The 6,338-nt window shown below is 39.5% G+C and overlaps 1 protein-coding gene across 4 annotated transcripts in view; it reads right to left on the bottom strand.

Annotated features, from left to right (window-relative positions):
* LOC124592677 (protein timeless) overlaps positions 1 to 5,692 on the bottom strand; it is a 396,167-nt gene extending 390,475 nt beyond the window's left edge. For 3 of the 4 annotated variants that reach the window (XM_047131864.1, XM_047131861.1, XM_047131860.1), the window contains exon 1: positions 5,543 to 5,692. The gene's annotated coding sequence lies outside the window, so the exon portion shown is untranslated. The remainder of the gene's footprint in view (positions 1 to 5,542) is intronic. The other variant, XM_047131862.1, reaches the window with a different exon arrangement.
* Positions 5,693 to 6,338: the final 646 nt, after the last annotated feature.

Here is a 6,338-nt window from a genome sequence, read left to right on the forward strand (position 1 = left end):
CGAGTGTCTTGTAAGCCACCTCCTTTGTTGATGGACTACATGTTCTAAGGACTCTCCCAATGAATCTCAACCTGGCACCCGTCTTACCAACAATTAATTTTATATGATCATTCCACTTCAAATCGTTCTGTACGCATACTCCCTGATATTTTACAGAAGTAACTGCTGCCAGTGTTTGTTCCGCTATCATATACTCATACAATAAAGGATCCTCCTTTCTATGTATTCGCAGTACATTGCATTTGTCTATGCTAAGGGTCAGTTGCCACTCCCTGCACCAAGTGCCTATCCGCTGCAGATCTTCCTGCATTTCGCTGCAATTTTCTAATGCTGAAACTTCTCTGTAAACTACAGCATCACCCGCGAAAAGCCGCATGGAACTTCCGACACTATCTACTAGGTCATTTATATATATTGTGCAAAGCAGTGGTCCCATAACGCTCCGCTGTGGCACGCCAGACGTTACTTTAACGTCTGTAGACGTTCTCTCCATTGAGAACATGCTGTGTTCTGTTTTCTAATCATCGTTAACTGTTTGGCTGTATGTGTCTTTAGTAAAAACGTACATGTCACATAATGTGCGAACTTTCGAAAACGCCACGTGTAGCTTACCATGTCTGGTAAGTAGACTCCTGTCCTCTGAAGCGTCTGAAATTCTGCGTTATTAATGGTCATGGCGAAGGTTACTTTTATTGCGAGTTGTTTTCTTGTCATTTGGAAATGCATGGTTGGATTAATGCAGGGTATAAGCACAGTTTTATCAGCCACTGAATTTAACAGTGATGATGCACTTGCCGAAGAGAGATATCACTAATCTAATCCCTGATTAGCGTTACGATTTCTAATTAACATCTTTCTTTAAAAGCAATTGATGAGACGCTAAACCAGAAAGATTTAAAAAGTTGCAGAATTCGACGCGGTACAATTAAAAATTGGATGTTGTTTATTTCTTCAAGTTGGACTGAATCAGAACTGAGGTAAACCTTCGCCTCTTCAGGTAATGAACTGGAAATGACATTCATTAATTGTTGTACTATCATCATTTTTGGACACAGAACCGCCGTTGGAGAGAACTGCTAAACATTTTATTCCTTGATTTCAATGGCATTATGGTGGTAATAAAACTATCGTAATTACTACAACAATGCTTAGGAATTTTGATCGCCTCATTGAAGTGATCGGTTTGAGTTTTTGAATCACCATTACCCAATTTAAGTAGCCATTCAGTGAAAACGGGATCACAATTTGCCCTCTTTACTTCGTCAACTTATGAGTTTTAACATGAGACCATAAGGGTGATCGCTTAACTGTAGTTTCGACACGAGCTGTTCTACTGGCATGTCCAACAACGGATACCACCAAACAGAATTATTTTGCCTCCATAAGGGCGATTATTTTTCATGATGTCTTTTAAAAGTCGATCGACAACACTTAGCGTGTCTTTGGGAACCAGTGAAACCTTGTCCCAAATGATGAGATCAGAGTCACGGAGAAGCTATGCATCCTTGATGTGAGTGGGAACCGATGAGACCGATGTATTCATGATGGGTACAGGCAGTTTGAAAATCGGATGTGCGTCCCCCTGGCAGGTGACTGGCAGCGATGCCTATCCAAGCAACTGTTGAAACACCTCGTAAAATGTGATACTAAGTTTTGTGGACTAATGTTTTACCGGAGCCTCCCAATCCGTCAATGAAGCAACAATTGAGAATCTTATTTCTTACTGAATGTAAGTCTTGCTCAGCTATTGCCTTCTGTTCTTCGTTTAGCTTTTCGTAAGTTGTCTTCCGTTCATACGTTCTTTTTCTACGCTCAACGATTCTGTTGTATGTTGTGCGAAGAGAACACCAGGGCTCGGCAGGTTAATTGTTGGCAAGATTTTGCATGATATTTAAAAACGTTCTCCAATTCTAGCAGTGTGAGGTTGAAGGTTTCAGGTGATTTGTACTGTCTCTGAATATCTTCTGAAAGAGCGTCCTGAATTGTTGTCCACAACTCAAGTATGTTAGCAGTAGGGCAGAATCCGCAGATGATGACGAAAACCAATCTCAGTTGCTCGTCATTTGATGTCTGGTAGCCGTCGGCAACAATTTTTTTGATACGACGTCATTAATAAATAAATATAATTTATGCAGCTCCGAGAAAAGAGTTCCACAGTATTCCATATACTGTGCGTAGATGAGCAAACGAGTTGGGGTTCTTTGGCGTGCAGAAATAGTACTGCTGACGTAGTATCTTCAGATATAGGCTGTATTGACGGTGTAGATGCGTCCAAAGCAACTGGTGTTTTTCTTGCGAATGATCTGCTGTTCTTTTCACAATACAAAACATTCTGGAATTTGGTGGTAAAGGTTCTCGTGGGCGGATATATTATCATTCTACAATTTAAAAAAAATTCCATGAGTTTGGAGTCACCATGTGCTCTTCCGGTAAGTTGACAGGCAGTCGCTTGAACTTAATGAGACCAGTGGAAAAGTCGGCGTCCGTGTAATCGTCGTGTAGCCGCTGATGGACTCGTAAAACAACAACTCAAGTAAATAGCCGCTTCGTCAATGATGAGTTGCTGTTGTCCTTCAGGATCTGAGCGCAATCGTAAAGCCGCGCAGTCGTGTCCTTCATACACGCATTTATATACAAATATTGAACAGACTGTGAAGTACGGAGTAATCATGTACAGGTAGATGCAGTACACAACATTTGCTTAAAGAAAGTAAACAACTCCAACGCCTGACCTGCATAATAGTACAATAACTTTAAACCATTTGCGTATTTCTCGTCAATAGTGGTGAACGAAATCTTGAAAATGATGTCTCAATCGAAACTACTAACAAAAAAAACACCATCGAGAAATAATATATATGATGATTTCTCGCCGTTGAAAAAAGAAGTACTTCACTGGCTTTAGCTGTAATACACCAGAAGATAACAGAGTGAAAGTATGTAAAACTAGCTTGAAGTAACTACAGCGTGCCCAAAAATAAGGCCTCTGAATTTATGTGAAAACTCTTAAAGCTTTTTAAATAAAACAAACATTATTAACAGTCTACATTTTTATTCTTCAAGTCTACATTTTTATTTTTCAACATAGACACCCTGGCGAGGAACACATTTCTGCCAACCACAAACTACCAACACTGTAGAATGTTTGACTTTGTTGACGGAGCCACAACCTCACCTCTGCTTGAACCGCTTCATCACTATCAAAGTGAAGTCCTTGAAAGTGTTCTTTAAGTTTTGAAAAGAAATGAAAATCGAATGACGCCAAATCGTGACTGTATGGAGGATAATCGATGGCAGTGGACCCAAGGCGTCGGACTGTTGTAGATGTCACAGCGCTCGTATATGGTCTGGCATTGTCATGCTCCATGTGTGGACGAACTCTTCGAAGTCGAAACTCGATAACAGTACGCTGTTTTTCACGCACCGACATGTTACGTTACACATCGTAATGTTACACGATACAAAACGGAGCCCTCTAGCGGCAGAGCACTGCAAATATATAGACATAAAGAACAAAGATGTAGAACATTAATAACGTTTGTTTTGTTTAAAAAGCTTTAAAAGTTTCCACGTTAAGAAAATCGGAGACATTACTTTTCATCAACAGGCCCTTGGACATACACCATTTGTTTCGGGGAGATATTAAGGAAAAGCAGGGAAAGCATCTTCCTTACGGTCCCAGTATTTCACCTTGCGATTATCACGCGCTTTGCAATCTGAAAGTACAACTGGGTCAGCTGCGATTTGGCAACGAAAACAGCAGGTTCTGACGACGCGGACTCGCAGTGGTTCTGTGACAGACGATCAGTTTTTCATTATCAGGCAATGGAAAACTTTATGGAACGTTCCGGCGTGAAATTACATCAGTTAGGATCACGTTGAGAAACAATGTGATGTGTGTTATCTTGGCAATGCACTAATAAGGTCCTCTAAAGGCGTGTATCTCACAGAAAGTTGTCGCTCTCATATCGCTGCTGATTTCCTCACTATTGCCGCTATACCAACGTCCTGCGCAATACAGAAAAATGTGTCTTTTCTTGTAAACTTGATGTTATTATGTAGGTAAAATTTAAACATCCCAAAACGTAGATACCCAGCACATATTTTCAAGTACTATGGACGTAATATGTGGAACGAAATTATTTACTTTACGAAGATACTAAATGAGTTGAATAATGTAAGTATGAGTATGTCTTACGGTCTATCGATGTTATGTCTAAACAGCTTATGTATAAAATGTGTGACGCTGACCTCTGATCTCAAGAACCTGTAAATGAATTATTTAAATGTCACTTTGCTTCTCATAGCACAAATACAAAAAATAAATAATAAAAATATCAGACCCAAATGTCTTAAGTTTCTACTGGTTTGCGAAGCGCTAACTCCAGTTAATAACTTATCGAAAACCCTGTTTTAACTCAAGTAAGGCTCATTCTTTAATATTTTTTAATAAACGTTTTCTAGCAGTATCGGCCATCATACTTCATATATTGCTTTCATCTAGCAGTCTTATTTTACAATAAATAGCAACTCTACGATGGCTTTCTTCTTATTTAGTGAGGCGTTTCAACATACGTTTCGTTATCCAGCTGCTTTTGCAAATGGTATTCGCTCGGTGATAGCCATCAGTTACTTGCAATGCAAATTTTTTTCCACTTCTCATCAAAGCGACAATGGTTTTGCATATTCTTCGTGACACACACACACACGCACACACACACACACACACAGAGTAACTGTAATACAAAAAAGACTCGCAAAACATCAAATTTTCAATCGTGGATTCATATGTACACTGAATGGTTGTTTCAGTCCCTCTACTTAAATTATTACAATTAGCCGTAAGAGCATTATTATGAGTACTGCAAGAATAATTTTCAACAGTATGCATTGGCCACATAACAGCCGGCCGGCTCGTTTATTTCTGAAAAATGTTTTGTAGAATACTTTCGAATAAACGCTTGGTATATTGCGCTGATTTTTTTTTAATGAGACCTTCTGTCACAAAGTAAGTAAACAGCTAAGAAACAGTGCGGTTTTACGTCCCTTCGGTGTCGAGGTCTTCAGGAAGGAGCAAGAAAGAAAAAGAACAGCAATGAAGGAATAAGTATCAAAATTATGGTTTGGCTGGTTGGATTCCTTTGAAATTTGTATATATCAGACAAGGAAAAAGAGAAATCCTGTACAACGCGCATAGGATGTAACAATCTTCTTTACGCAGTAAAGAAATGGATTTTCGTTTCAAATTTTCCCTGCGAAAAGCAAAGCATACAAAAGATCTTTACAATTATTGCCTTCCCGCTCAAGTGATCATTTCAAGACCATATGAAAAGAACTGTCACAAAAGTTCATTGTTATCTGAATAATTGTCGTCATAAATTCATGTATCACTAGTGTTTTTACTAGTGCACGACTGTCGCTGCAAATCGCAACATTTCTGATAAAAGAACAAACTAATAACGTTTTTCAAGAGCACTAATGTGTTTCGTTATTAAAGTCGAAATTATCGCTTGCCTTTAGAAAAAAAAAAGCAACAACTTACCAACTTTCTTACGTACGGCGTCGCTATCGATCACAATGAGAATATTGTCACACAAAATCAACTGTTTTGATGAAACAGAGACAACACAATCCTGTATGCCACCTCAAGGCAACTGACTTGCCCACGGCTCGTGAGCACGTGAACTGGAAACGTGACAGCCGCTCTCCATTCCCACCGAACACCGCCTGCTACTCCGTAGTGCGCATGCGCGAGGGAAATCTCGAGCCACCACGTTCGTGACGTAAGCGTCGCGGATAAGGACAGCGAACAGCTGTCGGAAAGATCCATGGAAGATCGTTATTGTTGAGACATTGGAAAGATACTGAAAAACTGCGATCTACAGATAGCATTTATTTTTTATTAGCTTCTAGAACGACATTTATTTGTCTGATACATTGCAACCTGATTAACGTAACCACATGCCTACGTGGGGATAGTAGATACAGAAGATACAACTAACTGTTGAATGTAAAATATTCAAGATAGTTATATGCATCTGGAAACCTTATCATACAGTAACCATTGTCGGGATATGACAAAAGTTTTAATATCTTCTTTGTGACCATCAACATTGTCTGGGGAGAGAAAAAAGAAAAAGGCGCCGACGAATTATTCAGATAGCCATAAAACCTCAGTTCACTTTCGTTTGTTGGTAGTAATCGCTGTTATCGGTGCCTGCAGCACATACAAATGCAAGACATAAATGCAACGACCTCACAATATTCGAAATGGTAAGTCAAACGGAGCCTTCGGCCAAATGTTCCTCAAGATGTGGCAGACATGGAGTAACACGAAA

The sequence above is a fragment of the Schistocerca americana genome, chromosome 2, assembly GCF_021461395.2.
Source record: "Schistocerca americana isolate TAMUIC-IGC-003095 chromosome 2, iqSchAmer2.1, whole genome shotgun sequence".
Classification (NCBI taxonomy): Eukaryota; Metazoa; Arthropoda; class Insecta; order Orthoptera; family Acrididae; genus Schistocerca; species Schistocerca americana.